Source organism: Heloderma suspectum, chromosome 2, assembly GCF_057233095.1.
Source record: "Heloderma suspectum isolate Gila_16-S chromosome 2, 16-S_ref, whole genome shotgun sequence".
In the NCBI taxonomy this organism is placed as follows: domain Eukaryota; kingdom Metazoa; phylum Chordata; class Lepidosauria; order Squamata; family Helodermatidae; genus Heloderma; species Heloderma suspectum.
The window spans coordinates 317,617,742-317,645,031 of record NC_139459.1 but is presented as its reverse complement, the minus strand read 5'-3'; positions in this window follow the sequence as shown (position 1 = coordinate 317,645,031).

The window sequence follows — 27,290 nt, the reverse complement described above, 5'->3', positions numbered from 1 at the left end:
AACCTGTGAAATTGACTGAAATTGCAGGCATTTGGTTAAAACTGTCATACTTGATATCTGAAAACATAAAAAGTTCTTCATTCAAAGATGCATCTACTGATGGCTCACTAACAAAAAATACGTATCATGTTTCATTATTATGCTGTTTTTAAACAGGTTTTATTCCCTGCTGTATCTATCTTCCTTAATGAGTCCGGGTTCTGTGTCCACTTCTGTTTTTTTTTAAAAAATACTTTTTATATTATTTTTATTTATTTATTTATTTAAAATATTTCTTGGCCACCTTTCAGGGCAGAAGCCCTCCCAAGGCGGCTTACAACAATAAAATACATAAAAACAGTTAAAATATTAAAAGTGATAAAAACAATAAAAGCCAACCATTAAAACAACAATAAAACCAACAATAAAACCAACAATGATGTTCACAGCAGCAGTCATATTAATAGAAGGCCAAGGTAAAATAATATGTTTTCAAGGCCTTATTAAAAGTCTGCAGTGATGGGACATGGCAGACCTCCAATGGCAGCTTGTTCCAAAGATGTGGGGCCACTGCAGAGAAGGCACTCTCATGTGTGTTCACCCAACCGACTGCTCTCACAGGTGGGCAAATGAGAAGGGCATCTCTTTCTGATCTTAAAGTGCGGGCAGACTGATATGGGTATAGGTGGTCCTTCAAGTAACTTGGTCCCAAACCATTTAAGGCTTTAAAGATCAAAACCAGCACTTTAAATTGGGCTTGGAAACGCACCAGCAACCAGTGCAGCTGGCGCAGTATAGGCATTATATGATCGAATCGCCTCACCCCCACCAATACTTGGGTGGCCGCATTCTGCACAAGCTGGAGTTTCTGAACTGTCTTCAAAGCAGCCCCACATATAGCTCATTACGGTAATCCAGCCTGAACATGACTAGTGCGTGGATAGGGATGTCAGAGAATTCTGCCATGGATCTCAGTGAGGCTGAATGCCAGCGCATTCGGCCCTCCAAAATCTGTGGCGAAATGGCCTGCCCCCCCCACACCCCGCGGATCCCCCCCAGAATGAGACTTACCTGGGGCGGATCTTCCAGGCGGCGGTGGCTGCAGCGGCGGCTGCGACGGCTGCAGCAGCTGGTCTTCCGACCAGCTGCCGCCACCACCATTTGTCTTGTAAAAAAAACAAAAACAAAAAACGACGTGATAGGCTATGTAAAGATTTACGTAGCCTATCATGGCTGGGTTTAAAAAAAAATGACATGATAGGCTACGTAAAGATTTACGTAGCCTATCATGGCTGGGTTAAAAAAAAAAACGCGTACGCAAATGGCGGCGGCTATGGCCCGCCAACATTTGCGTTCCTTCTTTTTGGCCATCTTAATCTACGTAAATATTTATGTAGACTATGACAGCGAAAATAAAGGGTAAGGAGAAAAGCGTAGTGGGCGCTATTTGCGTCCCTTTTTGATTTGCCGTTTTAGCCTACGTAAAGATTTATGTAGGCTAAAACGGCAAATGAAAAAGGGACGCAAATAGCGCCCACTATGCTATTTGTGTTCCCTTTTATTTTCACCGTCATAGTCTACGTAAATATTTACGTAGATTAAGACGGCCAAAAAGAAGGAACGCAAATGGCGGCGGCCGTAGCCGCCGCCATTTGCGTACGCGTAGGGTTGGCGGAGAATTTCTCCCCGAAACTTTGGGGGGCCGAGCGCCAACATGTTTGGCCCCCTGAACAAGTTTCAGGGAGAAATTTTCCGCACCCCCCCCGCACCCCGCACACCCCCCCCAGGACGGGACTTACCTTTGCCGAATGTCCCTCCCGGCTGCGGGTCCGGCCGGCGGTTCGGCGGGTGTTCGTCCGGGGCGGGAGCGGCAGCCAGTCTTTCGACCGGCTGCCGCCCACGCCATTCCAATAAAAGAAAAAAAAAACACCCCCGTGATAGGCTATGTGATGATTAACGTAGCCTATCACGGCTAGATCTGTAAAGTCAACCGTGATAGGCTACGTAAATCGTCACGTAGACTATCACGGGTGACTTAAAAAAAAAAAAAGCGCGTACGGATAATGGCGGCCCCCATAGGGAGCCGCCATTCCCATTCCTTATTTGGTCACTGTAGTCTACGTAAAGATTTACGTAGACTACAGCGACCAAATAAGGAACGCGAATGGCGGCTCCCTATGGGGGCCGCCATTTGCGTACGCGCTTTTTTTTTTTAAGTCACCCGTGATAGGCTACGTGACGATTAATGTAGCCTATCATGGCTGACTTTGCAGATCTAGCCGTGATAGGCTATGTTAATCGTCACGTAGCCTATCACGGGGGCGTTTTTAAAAAAAAAAAAAAACTTTTGAGTTCGCGGCCGGGCGAGGCGAGGCGCCTCCTCCCCGGCCTGTATTTCGGCCGGGCGAGGCAGGAAGCCTCCCCCCCAGCCTGAATTTCAGCCGGGCGAGGCGGGAAGCCTCCCCCCCTGGCCTGAACTTCACAGGGGGAGCAGCGAAGCGCCTCCCCCCCACCGCGAACAAGCTTCGAGGACAGGTAAGTGACTTTCGTCCACCCCTACGTACGCGTTGGGTTTTTTTTCCCAGAGCCCTCCGCAGCTGGAAATCCGGCTGCGGACGGCTCTGGGCTGGGCTGGGCCTGGCTGGCTGCTCCGCGGAGCTGCCGCAGAGCACAGCCGGCCATGGAGGATTCCGGGGGGGAGGAACAGAACGCCTCCCTCCCGTCGAGGATTCCAGGGGGAGGGACGGAACGCCTCCCCCCCCCATCAACATAATCCGCGGAAAGGTAAGTGACTTTCGTACATCCCTATGCATGGATAACTGAGGCAAGGTCCGTCCTCCCCAGATAGGGCTGCAGTTGGCATACCAGCCTAAGCTAGTAAAAAGCACTCTTGGGCACCACAGCCACCTGGGCTTCCCCAGTTAGCTCCGAGTCCGGGTGGATGCCCAGTCTACACACTTGGTCTTTCAGGGGGAGTCCAACCCCATCTAAAACCAGTTGTAAACCTCCATCCAAAGTAGTTGGTTTCCCAACCCACAATATCTCCATCTTGTCTGGATTCAGTTTCAGCTTGTTCACCCTCATCCATCCCAAAACAGCCTCCAGGCACTGGTTCAAGAGTTCCACAGCCTCCCTGGGATGTGCGGATGGAAACGAGAGGTAGAGCTGAGTATCATTCGCATACTGATGATATTTCAGCCCAAACCTCCTAATGACTTCCCCCAGCGGTTTCATGTAGATGTTAAAAAGCATGGGGGATAAGATAGAACCTTGCAGCACCCCACAGGCTAATGGAGATGGGTGGAACAGAAGTCCCCCAGCACCACCTTCTGACAATGCTCCTCCAGAAAGGACTGGAACCACTTTAAAACTGTGCCTCCCAAGCCCAGTCCAGCTAAATGATCCAGAAGGATACCATAGTCAATGGTATTGAAAGCTGCTGAGAGGTCCAGAAGAACCAACAGGGTAGTATTCCCCCCATCCATTCCCCAGCATAAGTCATCAACCAGGGTGACCGTTTCCATCCCACAACCAGGCTTGAAACCTGATTGGAATGGATCTAAATAATCAGTTTCATCCAAAACTGCTAGGAGTTGTGAGGCCACCACATGCTCCAGCACTTTTCCGAAGAATGGCAAATGTGACACAGGGCGGTTGCACAAGCTGAAAGGTATCCATAACATGACTAGATGGTGCACCAGCCCTGTCCATATCAGACTCTGTCAAAACAGTGTCATCCAAGTCAGCGTGAATACAAGCGATTCTATCTGCAAAGTGTCTGGCAAATTGTTCACAGTGGGCCTTTGAGGGTTCGAGTTCTTTTGTTCCAAGGCCTACACCCAAGTGGCCTTTAACCACATAAAAGAGTTCCACTGGATGACACTGAGCAGATGCAATGGTGGTGGAGAAGTAGGATTTCTTCACTGCCATCACCGCCAGAAAATAAGATCGCAAATGGATTCTTACCTGTGTTCAATCATATTCATTCCAAGTCTTCTGCCATTTGCACTCTAATCGTTGACACAGTCGTTTCATCACCTTCAGCTCCTCAGAATACCAAGGAGCTGACACAGTTCTACAACTAGGTCGAGGACGTTTGGGAGTGATCATATCAATGGCCGGGGCATCTTCTCATTCATATCGGTGACCAGGACCTCAGCAGGACCGCCAGCTAAACCTGCAGGAAAATCCCCAAGAGACCTCAAAAGTCCATCTGGATTCATCAGTCTCCAGGGGCAGACCATCAAATTTGGTCCCCCACCTAGGGATGGCGGATAATTTCTCCCCGAATCTTCGGGGGGCCGAGCGCCAACACATTCGGCCTCCCGAAATCGGTGGTGAAATTCTCTGCCACCCCCTGCCCACCCCGGGATGGGACTTACCTTTGGCGAATGTCCCTCCTGGCGGCCGGTCCCGGCGGCGGTTCGGCGGCGGTTCGTTGTGGGCGGGGACAGCGGCCGGTCTCCCGACCAGCTGCCGCCGTTGCCATTGCAAAAAAAAAAAAACTAAAGTAAAAAAAAAAACAACACACCCGTGCATAGGCTACGTAACAATTTACGTAGTCTATCACGGCTAGATTTCCAAAGTCAGCCGTGATAGGCTACGTAAATCGTCACGTAGCCTATCACGGGTGACTTTGGGGGAAAAAAAAAAGCACGTACGCAAATGGTGGCGGCCCATGGGCACCGCCATTTGCATTCCTTATTTTGGCACGTCTAGTCTACGTAAAGATTTACGTAAACTACGGCGAAAATAAAGGCATGCTATTTGCGTTGCCCTTATTTTCGCCGTAGTCTATGTAAATCTTTACGTAGACTAGATATGCCAAAATAAGGAACGCAAATGGCGGTGCCCATGGGCCGCTGCCATTTGCGTACGAGCTTTTTTTTTTCAAAGTCACCCGTGATAGGCTACGTGACGATTTACGTAGCCTATCACGGCTGACTTTGGAAATCTAGCTGTGATAGGCTACGTAAATCGTCACGTAGCCTATCACGGGGTCTTTTTTTTTTTTACTTTTTGTTTCACGGCCGGGGAGACGGGGCGCTTCTCTCCGGCCTGAATTTCGGCCGGGCGAGGTGGGAAGCCTCCCCCCCGGCCTGAATTTCAGCCGGGCGAGGCAGGAAGCCTCCCCCCCTTCGCCTGAACTTCGGGGGAGAAAGCGAAGCATCTCCCACCCACTGTGAAGCCAAGCTGCAAAAAGGTAAGTGACTTCTGTACATCCCTATGCCCCACCCCTGCAGAGGTTACAGGTGGCCTGAAGGTCAAAATTGATCAGATAATGATCTGTCCATGCCAAAGGAGTCACCACTGGCTCCCCCACCAGCAGATCATTTTCTCCCAGCACAGAAAACCAGGTCCAAAGTGTGTCCTGCCACATGTGTTGGGCAAGCTATTATTTGAAACAGGCCCAAGGTTGACATGGCAGCCATGTAATCCTCAGCCACTCCTGACAAAGTAGCCTTGGCATGAATATTAAAGTCCCCCAAGACCATAAGCTTTGGGGTTCTCAACATCACACTGGAGACCAGTTCAGTCAGCTCAGGCAGGGAGACTGTTGGGCAGTGGGGTGGGCGGTACACCAACAGAATCCCTCTCCTGTCTCGGGTACTCAACACCATGTACAGACACTAAAAACTGTCTAACTGTTGGATAGGGCATCTGACCAGAGGGTAGGGATGTACGAAAATCACTTAACTTTCGGGGATTATACTGATGGGGGGGGGAGGCGTGCCATCCCTCCCCCCGGAATCCTGGCCGGCCGGCTGTGCTCCGCAGTAATTCTGCGGAGCTGCCGGCTGGCTCCGCCAGCAGCCGGACATCCGGCCCCTGGCTAGCAGGGACGCAAAGTGCGGCGGCCGGAGCCACCGCCGTTTGCGTCCCTGCAGTCAGCCGTGATAGGCTACGTAAATGTTTACATAGCCTATCATGGCTGATTTTTTTAAAAAAATGCACGTACGCAAATGGCGGCGGCCATGGCCGCCGCCATTTGCATATGGGTTTGTTTTTTTTTAAGTCAGCCGTGATAGGCTATGTAAACATTTATGTAGCCTATCACGGTGGTTTTTTTAAAATCTAGCCATGAGAAGCTATGTAAATCTTTATGTAGCCCATCACTTTTTTTGTTTTTTGGGTTTTTTTAACCTGGAAATGGCGGCAGCCAGTCAGAAGACCGGCAGCTGCCGCCGGAGCCGCCGCCGCCGGAGCCACCGCTGCCGCCGCTGCCGCCACTGCCAGGAAGCTCCACCCAAGGTAAGTCCTGTCCCAGGGGTGGCGGGGGGGTGGCGGGCCATTCTGCCACCGATTTCGGGGGGCCAAATGCTCTGGGATTCGGCCTCCCCGAGATCCGTGGTGGAACTTTCGTACATCCCTACCAGAGGGATAGAATCCCTATAGACCAAGGCTACCCCCCACCCCACCCCTCTTGTTAAGCTGGTGTTGCACAAGAAATCCTGGGGGACACATTTGGGAGAGATTGACTCCTCCCTGTTCATCTAACCAGGTTTCGGTAACACAAACCAGATCAGCATGTTCTTCAGCAATAAGCTCAGAAATTATGTTACCTTTTTGAGTAGCCGACCTGGCATTCATCAGCAGCACCTTCAGGCTAGAGGGGGCCACAGGCAAGCCACTGGAGTTACTGAGGTTGGAAGGCAGGCTGGAAGGGGACAGAGCATGCAGGTGCCTAAAGTGCCTTCCCCTCTCCTAATGTCTTAATGTCCTTCCCCTCTGCCCAGCACTACATCTATAGTGGCCCCAACTTCCTCCACTAGTAATCACATTTCAGGCCCACTAAAACCACATTCCCAGTTATGGTTAACTGATGGCACTCTCCCACATTACAGATTGACACAATGGGGGAGGGTAGGTGGTAGTACCTCCCCCCAGGAGTAGATTTTCCTGCTGCTGTTTTTCCTGTTGTACCTGCATCTTCCAAGGTGGAGGGAGAATTCTGCATGCGTCTCCAAGTGCATTGCTAAGTGTGCACTTAGTGTCGCACTGTGTGCAACACCGAGGCATGCGCAGAGGCACTGCCTCTGTGTGCCATGCCTTATATACCTGTAGGAGACAGCAGAGGGTGGACTCAGTTTGACTGATAGACTGAGAAGCCAGCAAGATGTCACACACAAATGGCTCACCGCCTCCTTTTTATTTTTAATTTATTATTATATTTATATCCCACCATTTCCCGCTCTTGCAAGGAACTCGAGGCAGCTTACACAGTCCTCCTCCACTCCATATTATCTTTACAACAACTCTGTGAGGTAGGTTAGACTGAGAGTCAGTGACTGGCTGAAAGTCACCCAGTGAGCTTCATGGTTGAATGGGGACTAGAACCCAGATCTCCCATTCCCAGATAAATCTAAGATCCAATGAAGTTAATTGCCATTTTTTTTGTGCTGATCTCAAAGGACATCAATAGCATTTTATATTAAAGGTTACTTTACAGGATATGGCTTGAAAACATGGATCACCCTGGATTGGATCCTTTTAGGTGTGTGCAACTGGAATGGGAGAAACAGATTTCCCTGCCCTCTCCTCCCCACAGTAGCTCTTCTAGGCCCAGAGGATTGGGGAGTCTGCTGAATAGGGTAGGAAGAAGGAGGAATCCCTGAAAATCAGATGGCACCACAGTCTATCCCATTCATCATAGTCCCCTGACTTTCTGTGTAGTATTGGGAAGGGGGGGCTAGAGGTACTGCTAGTGGGATGAAGGTGTGGGGAAGTCTTCCACCAGCCCAGTTACACATGCCCAAATATGGATCCAACCCCCGATATCTCTTCTGTGTCATAGTCAATTGGGATTTCCCAGTGGTATCTACATACTGGGTTGAATACAGGATCTGCCTTCCATGGATGAAAGCACTTTACTCACAGAACATGCTTCCACCCAATTTTAAGGGATCCCCGTTTCCCCCAACATACACACACACACCACAGTTCACCCCATTCAGCAGGCTGTCCCAATCCTCTGTGTAGCAATTTCAGGGGACTGGATGGGCTGCCATAGAGAAAAGGGGGTGAGGAAGTCCACTTCCACCAGCCCAGTTGTACACACCTAAATCTAGAACCAACCCATTGTGTATTTATAACTATTCTATCCTGCCCACAATCTAGATCATAATTAAGCACACCTGACTCTTTGTTGGATTTCAGCCATTATGTCTTTAGCACGTGTGTGGTACATATACATGCTAAAAACACATGAAGTGCTCCTAATACTACTAGGACACAATCCTATGCATGCTGAGACAGAAAAAAAAAAGTCCTACAACTCCCAGCATTCCCCCAGCCAGCCATTAATATGCTTGATATGCATAGGACTGCACCCTCAATCATTCTGGACTAGATCTGAGATTCAAATAGGCCTGATGCTGTAAGGTATCATTTCCTCTGACATGATTATGTGGGAGAGCTTCCAGAGATAGAATTCTTTCCTTTCTCTCTTTTGAAAGTCTGGAAGATACTGTGAAGTCAGACATTTCAGGATTCAGATGTTATTATCTCAGGACCAAACTACACATTACGTTAAATATGTGGCATGCAGTTCCATAGCATTTTTTTATTTTACTGAAAAGTAAGCACTGGGGCTGATCAAGGTCAGGACCACAACATGCAGAGAAAGGAGAGTTAATCCTTCACTCCTCCACCATGATACCTGCAAAATCACTACCACTCAATGGGACGGTTTTTTCCCTAAAGTTAAATGCCATGTGGTGCCAATTGAGGGGGAGGGAGACAACACATAGAGGCTTAAATCTCTGCTCCCCTGCCATCCTGATCTGGATTGGGTAGCCCAATGCTTACTTTTTAATTTTGTAATTTTTGAACCCTACAGAGAAGGATTAGGGAAGGGGCTGAGGGTCAGTGGTGGAGCACATGCTTTGTATGCAGAAGGTCCCAGGTTCAATCCCCAACATTTTCAGGGAGGGTTAGGAGGGAATCCTGCATGAAACCCTGGAGAGCTGCTGCCAGTCAATGTTGACAATACTGGGCTAGATGGACCAAGGGTCTGACTTGATCAAAGGCAGCTTCCTATGTCTCTGTGTTCCTAGCTGCTCTCTAAATGATGTATCCATTAGTGTCTGTCCACCAGTGGAACAGACACTACTGGCAGAATGAATTCCCCCTGCAACCCTGCCAAAGCTCCCCAATCTATTGCAGAGGGTTGGGCAACCCTCCGGAGAAGATTTGAGGGCATGGGAGTGGTGGGGGAGGAGATGAATGAGACATTCCATCACAAGAGTGAAAGACTGCTCACATGAAGTTGGATGTAGCCCAATTTATTTAATGTAATATGTAATTTGGCCCTCAGGGTTGTCATTTCGGGAATATCATCTTGACGTGTACATGTAATCTTTGAATCACAGCTCCCTTCAGGAAAATCCTTTGTTTTGTAACATCCTTACCTCCTGTCCTCTAAGATCAATGGATGTCGCCCCTGACAGCAACCTGGTGGCCCCCAGCTCCCCGGGGATCGCCATATATATTGAGGGAAAAGATGTGGCGGGGGGGACGGACAATGAACTACATACTTTCCCCATTTTCTCTGATCCCAGCAGCCCTAGGTCTTGTGACAACTTGATTTTTTTTTACCCTGTTTCTACACTGATTTTAAACCAGCTAGGCCAAAATGATATAAAACTGTCATATCTTGAATATGCCGGGGTATATGAGCTGAATATTTAATTTATTTGATCCACACTACAAAGAAGAACATAATGTGAATATGAATAAAATATCATCCTCTATCAAAATTAGAGCAACATAGAAACACCTTAAAAACAAAGCTGTCTTCAAATTTAGAGTATAAAGCTCTGGTGCTGTTTCTCTTTAGTGTTTTACAAAATCTTTTTGCTAACTTCAGTCATGCATGTAGAAACCGATTATTTAATATTTGAGCTGTAAGCAACAGCGATTGGGTGGCAATTAAGACAACAAGGATGCCTTGAACAAAAAGCGGTTTTGTTTTGTGCATCTGAATTATTTATTCTTTATAAATAACAAGAAACTGCAACAAAGGGTACAAAATCTCTAAGAAATTGAGCAATCATTCAAAGAAAGGATAGTAATTTGATAAAATTACTGAATTGTCTCTGGAATTCCCTTGTAAACCTTTATGTGCTCTAAAATGATATTAGGAATTGCAAACATGGAGGTTATCTATATTTAGAGTTGTGTTAATGGACTCCTGGTTTTATTAGCAGGCCCTAATTTATGACACACAGATTGTACAACCAGTGCAAATGTTTGAATAAAGTTAAGGAAGTGAAATTAATGTAATGAAAAGCAGAAATGGGTTTGAATAGAAATATTGGCCCAAACCTCTATCCAAAATACTGTGTATTCATGTCACTTTTCTTTTGACTAAGGAGTTCACTGTGGGCAGTATCCAACGTTCTGTGAGTGGACTTCCACTCATGCAATAGAACCTACCCTTCCTCTCTTCCTCGCTGCAGCCCATCTGCTTTGGAGGGTCCCGCCCCTATCTGCTCTAAGGGGTCCCCCACCCATACAGAGCAGATGTGAGGGGCTGCAGATGAAGGGAAATCACCCCCTCCCCATTCAACTGATGGAAGTCTTCCACTGGGAGAGAGGCACTAGGTGGATTCCACCCAATATAAATGTTGTGTTGGGGGGTGTTAAATACCATGACACACATGCATTGGACAGTACACAAGCAAGGCATACCTGAAGAAAGAAAATTTGGCTGTATTCATTATAGTGGTGGCATGGTTATAGCCCCCCAACCTCAAAATCCTTCTGTGAGGGATTCTAACATCTGTAATCTACTTCCTGGTAAGTAGATTACCCAGAGCACAAATCTGCCTGGTAAGATTGGTAGTCTGGTAAATCTCCCAACAGTTGTTGCAATATTGGTATGGAGACAATTGTATCCATCTATGTGAGAAGCAGGTTACAAATATTATAGTATTTGTTCAGGAGCTAAAACTTTTTAAATCTTTAATCTTACTACCACCATAATAAAAGCAGCTTTACGGCAATTTCAAGCATGGGTTGTGTTAGTGTATATTATTTAAACCTACCAGTGTATAAATAATACACTATAAATAATAGTGTATATTATTTAGACCTACCAGTCTCAATATTGGAAACAATATTGGAAGCAGAAGTCCTCGCTGCTCTAGGAAGAACCTTCCTGTTATTTTTTGTTTGTTTGTTTCCATCATCATTGGGCAAGGAAGTGCACCATGTTTCCTCTTCCCATCACCAACCACCCATGGCTGTGGAGTCAAAATACTCTCTTTCCTTCTTTCCTTAACAGCATTGTTGACAGTCCTTGGGGCTTGAGGAGAGCAGGGAAACTTTCTACAACCTTCCTTAGCACACCTCTAATCTTCTACACAGACTCAGAATCTTTATAAAATGGCCGGCCTTCAGACTTAGACTGCAGGAATGGAACACATGTATTGGTATGATAATTGGTATTATGTTTTCATGGGTGAAAAATATGGGCTGCGAAGCAGAAAAAGAGGTGGGAATCATAAGATGCATGGAATAATAAATAGCACACACTTGGGAGAACTGGCAGACTTCTGAAAGGGAATGTCAATTTTGACTTCCCCAGTATTCCATAACATAATGCCATCTGTCTCAAACCAATTCTAAACTTCAAAATTCCTATTCCTATTTAAAGATCTGCTCAGTCGGTGTAGGTTGAGACACAGAGCAGAGCCAAGGGTTAAACCTATCTTTTGGAGTAGTCTCCCATATCTGCACTCATACTCATACATATAATATACAAATAGTTACTGGACTGCTAACTGGGACTGGGGATTATGAACGTATTGGGCATCTTCATCTGGATCTCTGCCTGTTTCCAGGCCCCATTCAAAGTGCTGGTTTTAAGTTTTAAGACCTTTCAGGGCTTGGGACTTCAGTACTTCAGAGTTCACCTCTTTCCACATGTCTACCCAGACCCTGAGATCCGAGCCATGAAATCTTTATCTGAGGCCCTTCTTCAATTGGCCTTGACAAGTGAGGTCTGGTGAGTGGCTATGGGTGAAAGAGCCTTTTCAGTGGTAGCACCCACCAGGCAAGTCTTTTTACCCATGTTGTAGCTTATGGTTTTACTGCTGTGTTGATTTTTTAATTCTCTGCTCTTAGTTTTCTTTGATCTGTTTGTTTTTTTAATCTTATTAGTTGTTTTGAATTCTGTGCTCTATCTTGTCATATTTATCTAGTTTTGTTGTATTTTTAATTTGTTTTTATTCTGTGAACCACCAGAGAACATTTTGTTATAGGACATCCTATAAACAATGTAAATAAATAAACACCAAAAGAACAGAAATAGAACACGAAGGAAAGCCAACGTTTTTACATAACATCAGAAAGGCAACATTATTAAGACATCTGTTTTCCCTCTTTTTTTTTCTTTTTGACAGTCCTTTGGATTAAGCATCACTAAACATAGTGGTGTTTGTTTAAATTAGATGTATTTATTCATTCATTCAATTGTACACCACCACCTATTTCCCAATAGAAATCCAAGCCACTGTGTTTATCTGTGTTTACTTAGGTGCAGCACACAATTTCTATTAAGGTCATGAAGAATGGCATAAGGATGAAAAAAAAAATACTGTAATTTTTGCTAAGCCTTCTTAATAAATCAGTCATGTTTCAAAGTCAGAAGACAATATCCCAGCTGTTCCATCTGGTGTGGCATTAATGTTATATATTTTTGATTAAATTTTTAAAAAACTTAATTTTACCACAGTGAAATTGACAAAGAGCAAGGATATAGAAATTTCTACTATATACTCATAAAATGTATACTATATACTGGACAGGAAACCTACACTGATTTGTATCAGTGGTGAAGTTTTCTATCATTTCAGATTAATATCATTTCAACTTTGACATCATAAATATATTGGCTGGCAGAAAGGAGTACAGTTGGAGGATACAGTGGTCTGAGGAGAATCATATTAGTAATAGTAGAAGGGAGCCTATGAAATGAGAAGACAAGAAACAAGAAAAAGTGACCGACACCTGTTGAAAGAGGATGAACAGAGCAAATGGACTGAGAAATTAAGGATAACGTGACTGAGAAATTAGACTGAAGGAAACACAGATTGAAGAGTTACTGGGTTCAGAAATGGGAAGTTATTGGCCAAAGTCAGGAATTGTGGGGAAAACAAAGTAGTGAGAACGAATAGACAGAAAGAAGAAATACCATGGCCAGGATGAGAAGAGAGAGGAGGCCTGAGTTTCACATATTGATATAATATTTACCTCCTTTCAAATGGACTGAGAAACCTTTCCATTTGCTCAGAACAAAGGCCATGAGAAGTCAGGATACTATTTTCAGTGCCTGTGTCTACAGTAGCCATGTGCTGTCGATTATTCCAGCAAGTAAGAAACACTGTGGACTTTCACCCTTGTCATCAACAACTTGAGCAAGCAAATGCCAGGCCCAGGGGGCCTGAAAGCCCACCAGGGCTGCCTCTGGCTTCCACTTTTTGAAAAAAAAATGCCTAGCAGTGCAGAGAAGTGCCAATCCAGGCGGCTACAGCCATTTCTGCAGCCATCTTCTTTCTTCTTTCCAGTGCCTCTAGGTCCCGTCCCCCGACATGTACAACTACCCTCCATGGAAAGGTTACAATGTTTGGGGCTATGCAGTTTTTTTAAAAGGGCATGAGAAAAGTGTATAAAATTATACATGGTGTAGTAAAAGTGGATAAAGAGACATCCCTCCCCCCGCCCCATCTCGTAATACTTGAACCTCAAGTCATCCAGTGAAGATGAATGGTTGGAATTCAAGATAGGCAAAAGGAAATACTTCTTCACACAGTGCATAGTTAAACTGTGGCATTCTCTTCCAAAAGATGTGATGATGGCCACCAGCCTAGATAGCTTTATAAGGGGATTAGACAAATTCATAGATGATAATGCTATGAATGTCTACTAGGTATTATTGCTGTATATTCACTCCAGTATCAGAGGCAGTATGCCTCTCAAAACCAGTTGCTCAGGAACACGAGTGGGAGGCTGCTCTTGCGCTCATGTCCTGTGTGTGGGCTTCCCATGGGCCTCTGGTTGACCACTGTGGAGAACAGTTTGCTGAACTAGATAGGCCTTTGGTCTAATCCAGTATGGTTCTTCGTATAATCTTATGTTAATCTACTTCATTATACACAGGCACGTACTGAATCAGGCCTTGCTCAGTGAACATGTGTTATTTATCATTTTCTCAGTGATATGCTAATAGTAACTTATTTGCATTATTTGTTATGAAATCATGTTTTAACCAGACTCTGAGTTAATTATTTTTTTAATTGCTCAGATATTTTAAAAAAATAATTAGCTTTCAGTGACAGAACAGATGGAGGTTCAAATCTGTTAGTTCTCTGTCTCCCTACTAATGTATTTTGGTTCTGGCTGACGGTGTAGCTTTGTTTTTTAATTACCACATAAAACAATAGTCATGCTTAAGACAAAATAGGAATCTTGTATATCTCAATAAACTGTACCTTAGTTTTTGTCATAGTAGAGACTATCTGAACATCTGTGAGAATACCATGCAGCAGACACTCTAGAATATGAAACAGTGTTTCATATATGATGAACCATAATTAAAAGTCTTGGTAAAATGGGTTTCTGCCTCTTGTTCCCTTTCTTGATACACACCCTCCCCCCCCCACCCACACACACTGCCAAAGACTAAATTGGTACCCTGCCCACCTCTAAAAGTCTCTTAAGAGGTCACAGAACTCTCCTAAACAGTAAGGGGGCTGCTGGGGGAGAGAACTGGCCAAGGTACCTCCACTGATTTTAGATGAATTTCTCCTCCCCAGAAGCTCCCACACCCCATCCCTCATGATTCAGGGGGGTCCCCTAATCCTTTGGAGGAGCTTCTTGGAGATGCAGGGGGTTGGAAGAGGATGGGATGGGAAAGTCTGTTTGCATGAACTTCCTTCCAGTTACACTACTTGACATCTAAGGCAGAAATCTTCCTTAATAAATAAAGTAGTATTTCATGCTCTCTGCCTGTCAGCTAGTAGGAACATCCAGGGATATCTTTACTGGGTCATACAGCTGAGCATGACATCCCCAAAACTTGCATTATATACAGCTTAAATCTGCAATCTTATACCCACTTACCTTGGAATAAGCTCAATGAACTCAAGAAGAAGGTACTTGCTTCTGAATAGGCATTTATAGGATTTATATATCCCATTTATAGGATTTCACTGCAAATGCTCCATTCCTCACCCCTCAGGATACATTTGGGATAGGAGGGAACCTGGTTTAATAACAACAAGAGAGCAAGTAGGCACAGACTATCTTTACATATTCCTATTTTATGTATTTAGATCATAAACCCAAGCCAATAAACATAAAGTCAGTGGAACTGAAAGGAAATTGAAATATTCTGAAACAATTTTGAGGCAGATCACCCAATTTCTGAGGGGCTCCAAAGTGCACACGAAGTTCATATCCAAGTGGAGAGTTCTTCAGGCCGATCTACACTCGCTTTTTTTACGTTTTCAATGAGTTTTCGTTCCCCTCATTTCACATGACATTCTCACTGCTTCATTTTAGATTGGAAGGAACTGCAATTTCCCGCTGTCCTGTTATCGCTTTCATATCTTTCATTACCCTGATATTCCATGATTTCCAAGTAGATTTCATTCATGTGCTCTACTTTTCTGCTTTTATTACTATATATGGGTGTGGAGTTTTCCTCCCACTCCTGTCCATATATGGTGGTGTTTGTATTTCCCTCCTGTCCAATCACAGCTCTCAATGCCCCCATGCGGTCTTTCGGCTACTGATCGTATCGCTTCCTCAGCACTCAGAGTTTATCGCCAACTTTTACCACCTTCTATCCCCTGCTTTGGCTTTTTTTTTTTTAATTAAGAAATGATCTTTGAATCTTCAAAGAACTGTAGCTTTTCCAGCCCAATTTCTCTGCACACTTGCCTGGGCAAGCCCTGGCAAACGTAATTTTTTTCACAGTCCCCTCCATGCTCACAGCATGCTGTCCAGAATGGAAAGACACACACACACATCCAGGCAGACATTCATCATGATTGATGTCTGTAGACAATATTAACATCATGTAGGGATGTCAGAGAATTCCGCCACGGATCTCGGTGAGGCCGAAAGCCAGTGCATTTGGCCCCCCGAACTCTGTGGCGGAATGGCCTGCCACCCCCCCGCCATCCTGCGGATCCCCCCCGGGATGAGACTCACCTGGGGCAGATCTTCCGGGCGGTGGCAGTGGTGCCACCGCCATTTCCAGGCTTGTCTTTAAAAAAAAAAAAAAAAGACGTGATAGGCTACATAATGATTTACATAGCCTATCATGGCTAGGTTTGAAAAAAAAGACATGATAGGCTACGTAAATCTTTACGTAGCCTATCATGGTTGGGTGGGTTAAAAAAAAAACATGTACGCAAATGGCAGCAGCTACGGCCGCCGCCATTTGCGTTCCTTCTTTTTACCTTCTTAATCTACGTAAATATTTACATAGACTATGATGGCGAAAATAAAAGGGAACGCAAATAGCGTAGCGGGTGCTATTTGCATCCCCTTTTGATTTGCCGTTTTAGCCTACGTAAAGATTTACGTAGGCTAAAACGGTGAATGAAAAAGGGACGCAAATAGCGCCTGCTACGCTATTTGCATTCCCCTTTATTTTCGCCATCATAGTCTACGTAAATATTTACGTAGATTAAGATGGCCAAAAAGAAGGAACGCAAATGGCGGCAGCCATAGCTGCCGCCATTTGCGTACATGGTTGGTTGTTTTTGTTTTGTTTTGTTTTTACCCAGAGCCCTCCACGGCCGGAAATCCGGCTGCGGACAGCTCTGGCCTGGCCGGGCCGGGCCTGGCTGGCTGCTCCGTGGAGCTGCTGCGGAGCACAGCTGGCCGTTCGAGGATTCCGGGGGGAGGAACGGAGCGCCTCCCCGCCAGCCAGGATTCCGGGGGGGGGGATGGAACACCTCCCCCCCCCACCATCAACATAATCCGTTAAAGGTAAGTCACTTTCGTATATCCCTAACATCATGTCATGATCAGAAAGCGGTGGACAAAAACAGGGCAGTTTTCGAAGCTTCGACACTTCGAAGACGCAAACCCAAGCGCTGGTGTGCTGCTGGCGCCCCTCTCCCTCACGCCAGATGTCAAGGGCTAGTGCAGGGAAAAGGGCCTCAGCAGCCACCCCCCAGCCTCTCGCCCTGGCCTTCTCTCTAGAGAAGGCCAGGGAGGGAGTGCTGGGGTACTACTGCTGCCCCTCTTCCTCATGCCAGCTGTCAGGGGATGGCGTGAGAGCCTCAGCAGCCACCCCCCAGCCTCTCACCCTGGCCTCCAGCAGGCTGGGGGGGAGAAGAGGACAGGTGCCTCCTTCTTCCCTCCACCCCCACCTGCTACAGAGGTGGCAGCAAGGGACAAGGTGGTCGTTTTCCATAAGGCCAGGAAAACTTATGGAAGACATCCAGCCTCTCCCACACCACTGCCTCTGTAGCAATAATGGGGGGAGGACGAGAGGCACTGCCTTCTTCCCCTCTTCTTGCTGAGGGAGCAGGTGCCCGAGCGCTTGCCCAACTCAGCATGCCGCAAGTCGGGCAAGAGCTCAGGTCCGTGTCTGGGAGGCCGAACCGGCAACTTCTCACCGGGCTTTGAGCCCCAACCTCACGCCATCCCTACACACACACAGGGATAGAGGAAGAGAGGGATAGTGGGTGGGGAATCAGCAGAAACAGGAAGAGTTACTGCCCCTCCAATGCGAGCTGCCTTCTTTAAAAGCAGGAAAACAGCGCAGCGCTACAGTGTCAACCATGTTCGCGCATTCGATGAAGTACTGGACTGGGAAAACAGAGTGAGTGTGAGTAATCACGTTTTAATGTGATTGAATTTAACGCGACATTCTATTGACTTCTTTGCGCTGGCGAACACAATGTAGATCAGCCCTTCATGTACTTGTTGCAAGAGAGAGCACCAGGTGCACTTTTTTCCAGCAGTGAAGGAGCTGCTGTTTGGGCGCAGTGCTTGGAGAGGTCGGGGACCTTAATGAAATCAAAAGTCTCCATCTCCTGACTCCCCATATTTTTAGTTGAACTTGAATCAAGCCCCACACAGCCTTCTTTAATTAAAAAAAAAAGGTAACTAATGGGGCAGCCTTCTGCTTGCTCCCCGCTCCTTCTCTAATTTGGGCACTGCTTGGGTTCAACTCCCCACAACCTGCATCAAGATGACTGTATTTTAATTAGCCAGACCAATATTGGAAAAAAGCAGAATGTAATTTATATCCCCACTATTCTAGAAACTAAAACAAGCTGTAGGAAAGAAGAGTTGCTGTTGAAATTTCACCTACAGTGAAATTCAGAACAAAGTTGAGGGCTTCTCCTAGAACACATGTTTTCCTTAAACTAATTTTGCTCAGACTCTTACAGGTTTCCACACATTAAGTTTCTTTGAAGTTTTCCACACATGATGGCCTAGGACTCTTGAATTTCTCCCAAGGTGGGTTCTGTGGATCCTACCTGCTTAATTGATCATAGAGCTTCCCTCACATTAAAGTATTGAAAAGAGAGCACCCTCAGTATAATCCTTGTCTAGCCAGACATTATTTGTTCAGAGGGAGAGAGATGTAATAACCAGCAGAAATTGTACAACCTGACCAAGAGCCCTGCATATGCAGTGTGCACTCAAAGTCCCCACAAGTGCAGGATGCTTCATTCTCTTCACTGGCAGAGGCAGCTTTGCACACGCAACAGGATGTATATGCAGTACTGCTCCTTTGAAAAATATTGAAAAGATGAGCTTCTTATGCATATCAGAGTCCCCTTCCTAATCCCTGGCTTAGGATCAAGCTTGTCTGACAGCCATTTGTTATCTTTCTTGAGATTTAGGAAGACACTTTTTTTAAAAAAAAAAAAACCTTTTTTTAACCCTTTAATGGAAGTATATTAAACAATGTAGTCATTATTATAAATACTATAATTACCCCATGATGCAGATCCAATTCAAAATTGGAGACAAACTTTGAGAGGGCAGATTAGCAATACAGACTAATTTCACAAAGTTAACAGCATTGATTATCTAGCAAATTGATTCATTTTTATTATTATTTTTAGAAAATAGGAAAAAGCTGCAGATAAATTTGTTTTGTTTCTCCCAGTGGAGACTTTTGACTATTTAATTAAAGGCCTCATTGCTTCATCATTAAATTCAAAGAAGCATATCTAATGCGAGCACTTAAATGTAATGTCACTCATTAGTCTTTAATGAAGAGAAACTTATTCTTTCTCTGAAGAACAGCTGTAAAAATAGTGTCTGTATCACCCACAAAATTATATATTCTGAAGGTTATTAATGTGCATTTAATGACTTCTTAAAAATAGGCCTGCGTGATCTGTACTGTATATATGGGACACTTTTGTTAAAAAATAGAAAACAAAATATGAGTTGGCTTCATTCACAAAAGGTTAATGAAAGCTGTAACTTCTGTAATTCTGTGATATATTAAATCCATGATTTGCAATAGCAAGTAGAAAATCTTAGGGCGCAATGGTATGGGGCTAGTCGGCCGCCTCCAAACTTGAAGGCAACCAACTGTCCAATGCAGGGCGGGCAGAGTACGGAGGGGATCTTCTCCTCCACGGTCTGTCTGGCCATGCTGCATTTGTGGCTAGACGGCCACTTTTGGCTGTCTAGCCTGGGTGCCTTGGAGTGCGGGGTGGGGGGAGGCTGGACGGTGCATAGGAAGCATTGTAACGGTGCTTCTGCTGTCCCCTCCCCGTCCCCAGGTCTTCCAAGTGCAGAGCTGGGGACAAAGTGTGCTGCCTATGAGAGGGAGGGGGCAGGGAGGCAGTTTTCTGGAAACCAACCTCGGAGCGCTGGCTCCGAGCTCAGTTCCCAGAAAATGAAAAATCCTATGGCCATCTAGCCACTGTCTAGCGGCCATCGGATTGCGCCCTTAATGATTGTTGGGAATATAAAACATGAGGTCTTGAGCCGAATAGACCGAATGAGGTCTATTCGGATATGCCATTTAGGGAGGGCAGAAGAGCACTTCTCCACTGCCATTTAGATCCTATGCAATTATTGTTCAGGAACACCTTTATTGGCGGTCAGCTCACTGTTTCCACACACTACTGTTCTAAACAATTAAGGCTGCAATCCTATATCCAACATACCTAGGAGTAACCCCACTAAACTCAGTGGGACTTATTTCTGAGTAGACCTATGTAGGATTACATTGTTAATGGGGTTATAGGTGTGGGTGCAGGGCCAGCCTCAGGGTCACTTACTGTAGTCCACACCCCATAGGTGGAGGACACACTAAGAGCATCTTGCTCAAGGACCCATAAAAAGCTGAAGTGAACATTGTGCACATGCCAAAAACAGAAATCCTTTTGCTTAAGATAAGTGGGTGATTGACCTGTCCTAATAGCAATGTTATGTGGTATAGTGGTTAGAGCAGCCTTCCCCAACCTGGTGCTCTCCAGATGTTTTGGAGTGCAACTCCCATCATTCCCAAAATGCAGTCTAACAACTTGGGACCAGGATACCTGAGAGAGCATCTTGTCCCCTATCAACCTGCTTGGTCACTGAGGTCATCAGATGGCATGCTCCTGGTTCTGCTGGACCTATGGCCCAATTGGAGTCCACCCAGAGAAGAGCTTTCAGTGTGGTGGCCCCCTTTCTGTGGAACTCCCAACCTCTGGAGGTCAGGTAGAAACCAACACTGTGTTGTTTTTGCCACCTCCTGAAAATATCTTTATTTCAGGAAACCTTCTTTGACAGACCATCCACTTTTTTATGGATATTCTGTTTTTTAAAATAACAAATTTTTAATATGTTTTATTGTTTTATCTTCTTATCTTTTATTGTTCGCCACTCCAGAATCTGTTTAGATGTGGTTGTTGTTCAGTCATTAAGTCGTGTCCGACTCTTTGTGACCCCATGGACCATAGCATGCCAGGCCTTCCTGTCCTCCGCTCTCTCCCGGAGTGTGCTCAAGTTCATATTCATTGCGTCAGTGATACTATCTAGCCATCTCATCCTCTGCCATCCCCTTCTCCTTTTGCCTTCAGTCTTTCCCAGCATCAGGGTCTTTTCCAGTGAGTTTTCTATTCGCATTAGTTAGATGTGGAGTGGTATATAAATGTTATAAATAAATTAATAAATAAAATATCTAGAGGGCCCCAGGTTGGGAAAGGCTATGTTAGAGTGTCAGACTAGGACTGGAGTTATTCAAATCAACCCTCAACTGTGAAGCTCCCTGGGTAACCTTGGGTGAACTACCATCTCTCTCAATCTAGCCTACCTCACAGGATGGTTATAGGGATACAATGGGAGGAGGGAGAACCACATCTGCCACCTTGAGTTCAATGGACAAGGGGAAGGATAAACATGTAAGACAATAATGAATAATTTTGATGTACAAAAAGTCACCCCAAGTGCTTTTAGAATACACATGATTTTCACAGTTTAATCTGTCAAAGGTACATAATCTTGCTATGAATGTCATTTTTCCATCCTCTTGCAATCTGGGTCTTTGAACTTTGCTGTGAATCTCCCCACCCCAAAGAAACTGAGCAGGGGGTTGGACTCGATGGTCTTATAGGCCCCTTCCAACCTACTGTTCTCTGATTCTATGAAAACTCCTTGCCCCACCACCGACAGTAAAAATTCAAAACTATAATTTCCTGAGCAGGCAACACACATTATTTTTTCCTGGAAGGCATTCTTGCAGATGCTCAAACTATTCTTTACATTCCCTCAAGTTCAAAAGCCAATTTGGAGATCTGGCATGCATGTTTTATAAATAGTAAGGTCTGGAAATAATGAGCAAAATGTGCTGGCAGTGCTTTGCCTTTAAAAAGCTCTCACTCCAGATCGTCAGACTGTTTCCTAAATTTGGACATGTTTAAGGGGGGGAAATGTAAGTTCTGTGGGGGGATCACTTCTGAGAAGGGAAATGTGGGTGGGTGTACTAGAGCAGGTAAGAAACAGTGATTTATACCAAAATTCATGAAATTGGCCAAGTCATTCAAGGAGAAATGCTTAGTGAAATCATAGGAACATAGTAAAGCTGCCTTGTAGTTAGCCAGACCATTGGTCTATCTAGCCCAATATTGTCAACACTGACTGGCAGCGATGGCTGTCCCGGGTCTCAGGCAGGACATTTTGCTATCCTGCCTGGAGATGCTGGGGATCGAACCTGGGACTTTCTGCTCACAAAGCAAGTGCTCTACCACTGAGCTACACCTCCCAACTAAATCTTGCTCCCACACACGCACACTTTGTTTCACAGATTCATTTCTCTGCTTCATCAGCATGTTTACTTGGGAGGAAGTCCCACTGAACACAACAGGGATTACTTCTAATTAGCCATGCATAGGACTACACTGTTGATGTCTGATTCCTTCCCCCACCCCACCCTAAAAAAAGAAATATGGTATGGGACACCTCTTAAAGTATCTTTAGGTTTTTGAGACACATTCTTACTTATTTTTCCATTTTTCCCAAAAGTCAATGAACTGAAGCAATCCATTTTTATCTGAGTGAAAGGGCTTCATTGTCATTTTAAGCCCATCCTGCTGTATATATAGCAATGCCCATATGTGTTCCTCTCGGTCTCAGCCAATGTTATATATCTGCCACACACTGCTGGGCAAATGGACCAGTTACAGCATTTTTCCTGATATTATTTGAACCTAGCCTTTTCTTTTCTTCCTTTATTGAGTGATCAAAAAAATCTATTAATCATGTTAATTTTTTTCACCTATTTTTGTAGTGGGCTCTGGGTGGGGAAGTGATTTATCTGTAGCAATTGATGATGAAGTGAAAGAGTGGGAAGAGAGGAAACCAAGCCAAATTTTGGATGCCTTTCCAGTTTCGGTGTTTTCCACAAAAATAGTGCACAACATGTTAACACATATTTTTATCCTTTCATTGCCACAAAAACAGAGTTGCCATTTTAGTCCTTCTGCTGAATTTCCTTGCATCTCTTTTAATGATGGTGATCAATTATTTAAGCACCACCTGATTCTAAGTGACCCACTGTCACCCATTATTTTACAAAATAATTAAAAACAAATCATCCTAGTATGATACACACTTTTGGAGTTAACAAATTAACCTTGGAATTTGACAAGGAAGCCTTTCATCTGAAAGCCTGTTCTGACACATAACCTTTTGCTGTTCCAGTTCAATGAATACTGGTGCACCAAGAAATCTATGGCATCATATCCTACATGTATGCATGTTTTGACATAACATTGTTGGAGATCCTGGCTCAGATCCAGCCTTAGTCATATTTAGAAGAGGCCCATCGAAATTAACAGTACTTAAGTCAGTCATGACAAACAGCAGAGTAACTTAAGTCCCATTGATTTCAACGGGTCTACTGTAAGCATGACAAAGTCTGGATCCAACCCCCTGATTACATTAATGTCTCCAACTTCCATGGCTGCCACAATCATGTCATCAAGGGTTTGTACATAGTTTGATCACTATTTGACAGCCCAGAATGCCATGGGTGAACCACATATGATGGCAGAGAAGTGGATGATTCAAGTGTAGTAGCTAGTTGGCAGGAAGCTATCCCATCAGATAAAAAGTATTTGTCCCATAGTACCAACCTCACTCAGAGCTGTGGCTCTTATACATGATATCTATGTCAGGGAAATCATGTTCATGTTTATTTGTATGACATTTCCCCAATTGTGCTCAAAGTGTCTCACAAGAAGAGTAAATCAGTCATCAAACTATAGGTGCAACAAAAACATAGATGGCAGTATGCTGCTGCACCTCTGCTGTTTGTGTGACCCTCATGACGGGACCCCCCATTAGCCCAACAGGAAGCTAGCACTACTTAGCACAACCTGGAAATGAGCCAAAATTCTCATTCCTGGAACATGACAGGTCAGCAGAGCTCTCTTCTGCAAGCGCCACTAACTGTTACATTCCAGAAAAGAGTGTTTTGACTCATTTCCAGTTGTTTTTGGAAATTCGAACTTCCCAATATGATTGGCATATGGCAGCACTGGATACTATAAAATCATAAATACATCAAATGCGTTTCATAATAATAGAATATATCATCCACATTACCAAGCTAGCAGAGACATAATTTAAAAATCCCTTAGGGAGCAACCCTATGGCCACTAGACACTGTCTAGAGGGCCATAGGATATGCTCTTTTCCAGGAACCGACCTTGGAGCCCATGCTCAGAGATTGGATCCCATAACACTGACTTCCCCCCACATCCGCGCTGCCTCTGAGGCAGCGCGGAGAAGCCCCATCCTCCGCACTTGGAAGAGGAACATGGGGCGACTGAAAAGGGCTGGGGCTGGGAGCATTCCAGGGCAGGGAGAGCGGAGATGCATGTACGACACATCCTATGTGTCGTACACGCTGCCTCCTCTCCCAGTCAGCCCCCCGCAGCTAGACAGCCGAAAACAACTGTCTAGTGGAAAATAGCAAGGCAGGAGAGGCGTGGAGGGAACAATCCCCCTGTGCCTCTCCTGCCTTGCTTTGGATAGGCGGTCACCTCCAAGTTCGGAGGCGGCTGTCTATCTAGGTAGGATTGCGCCCTAAATACATGTAAACACATTTCTTTCATAAATCAGAATTATATAATGGTCATGAGTAGGGATGTACAAAAGTCACTTATCTTTTCGAAGGGTGATATTCGCACTCCATCCCTCCCCCTGAAATTCTCTCCAGCTGGCTCCGCTCTGCAGAGATTCCACGGAGCCACTGGCCGGGGCCGCCCACAGCTGGACATCTGGCCGCTGGGCAGCCTGCAGGGATGCAAATGGTGACTGCCATAGCCGCCGCCATTTTCACCCTTGTATTTTGCCATGATAGGCAACCTAAGTATTTACGTAGTCTATCACAGCAAAAAAACAACAGCGAACGCAAATGGCAGCAGCTATGGCGGCCACTTGCATTTCTTTTCTTTTTTTTGCCATAATAGCCTGCATAAGTATTTACGTAGGCTAAAACGGCAAAAAAAAAGGGAATGCAAATGGCGGCCGCCATAGCCGCCGCCATTTGCATTCGCTGTGTTGTGTGTGGGGGTTTGCCGTGATAGGCTACGTAAATACTTACGTAGCCTATCACGGCCTCTGCAGGGATGCAAATGGCATCCCTGCGTTAGCCGTGATAGGCTACGTAATTATTTATGTAGCCTACCACGGCTATAATGAGGAAGCACATGGTGGCCGCAGACGCGGCCGCCATTTGCAAGTCAGCGTGGACAGCAGCAGGTAAGTGCTCAGTTTCGCGTGCCTTTCGTGGGGGGGGGGCCAGGGGGCTTCATTCCGCCACAGATTTTGGGGGGCCGAATGCATTGGCATTCGGCCTCACCGAGATCCATGGCAGAATTCTCTGACATCCCTAGTCATGCCCCCAATATAGTCTGAGAACAGGTCATCTTGATTGTCATTCATTCATTCATTCATTCATTTCATTTCATTCATTTATTATATTTCTATACCGCCCCATAGCCAAAGCTCTGGGCAGTTCACAAATACTTAAAAACCATTAAATACATTATATAAAGTATAAAACCATTCACGTAATGACATAGAATGAATAGCACATGCAACAACCACCACATATATCTAAAATCATTTAAAACAACCAGCCAGAGACAATGAAAGAGATTCCTTACATGCTGCCAAATGCCTGGGAGAAGAGGGCAGTTTTAACTTGGTGCCGAAGAGATGATGACACATCTGAGGAAGTATAAAAGGCAGCAATGAGATGTTACCACTGTCTGAATGGGGAAACTCACATTCACTTTCATAGAAACAGAAACACCCATGGAGAATAATAAAAACCCATGGAAAATAATAAAGTTTCTAGTAGGGCTGTGCACCACCTCGTTTTGAAGCCTGAATAACGAGGCAAAGTGGGCTGATTCAGAGAACCCTCCTCATGATACGAAGCGGATCAGAGCAGAGCCAAGGCTCCACGAGGTGAGGAGCCTCCTCGACGAAGCACTTCCTCCACTTCATATATTTGGAGCTCTTCTGACTGCCTGAGCAGTCCAGACTCAGAATGCTCACAGGGAGAAGGCGAGCAGATGCAGGAGTCAGGGGGAGGGAAGGCAAATGGAGGAGGACAAGGGAGCGTGCTTTGGCGAATGGGAATTCTCAGGCGGAACCTATGCCAGCAGTCTCCAATCAGAGAGAATAGTGTGTGTGTGTGGAGGGGGGGGTATATATAGTTCGGTGAATGGCTGTGTTTGTTTATTATACAAGCTGTGTCTTTGGGAAAGGGCTGGCACATGATTAGCTGATCTGGTGTGTGTGCAGTCCTTGTAGTTCCTCCTTCTATTCCTTTGTTCTCGATTGCTATCCGCCAGGCCTTCCTAGATTTCTAAAAGCAAAACAGCTACGTTTGTCATGGGATTGGTCCTTCGCTCCATGCACAAGCTTGCCCTTGGAGAGTGTTTGTTTTCTGCCTGGGCACCCATTGCAGCTGCCTTCTATTTCTGTCATCCTCTGGCTGTTCCGTTGTGTGTATTCATCTCTCTTTTCAGTATTTTTTCATACAAACATAGCTTTTCTTCACTCATTGCTACACTCCCCCCCCCTGCCTTTCCATCATTGTATGAGGCGCTCACCTGGGGACTCTGCAAAGTTTCCTGTTAATTAGACCCTCACAGCTTCTGGTTTGATTCCATAACATGTTTCTTTCATCTTTCAACTCTGTGTTTTCTAGCTTTTTAAAAATCCAGTCTTATTTTGATTTTTAAAAACAAACATTGACTTCTGGGCATGTTCCTCCTCCTCCAACCCCCCACCCCACCCCAAAGTAATATTCAACCTTTTTTTTTTCTTGCTTTCTAAATTCTTAAATAATGGCACATTAGAGCAGCCTACATTCTGAAGTGATCTTTCTGTTTCTTTTCTGTCTCATTCCTCCCAAAACAGAAATCAAAGAAGGGTTTCTTTGTTTGCTTGGTCTTGGCTCATATCTTATCTTATTGCCTCCACCATCCTCCTGTATTTCTTGAACTTTACCTGCCTTCCCTAAATGAAAATTAAATATAAAACAATAATATTTTTTAAAAACTTTATTTGCTTAGGTAGTTCTGCTTTTCTATTGCTCTTGTGTCTCTGTGTCGGTGTGTGTCCGTGTGTGTGTGTGTGCATGCTTGTGTGGTGTTCCTCCAACGCAATACATCCAAAAAGCACTACATGTGTACTATTTATATTAATTAAATTCTTAGTCCAATAGCATTCCACTGTGTGTCAAAACAATCCAGTGCAATATGAGGCATCTTGAGGGTGTTGGCAGAGGCAGAGGTGGGCGA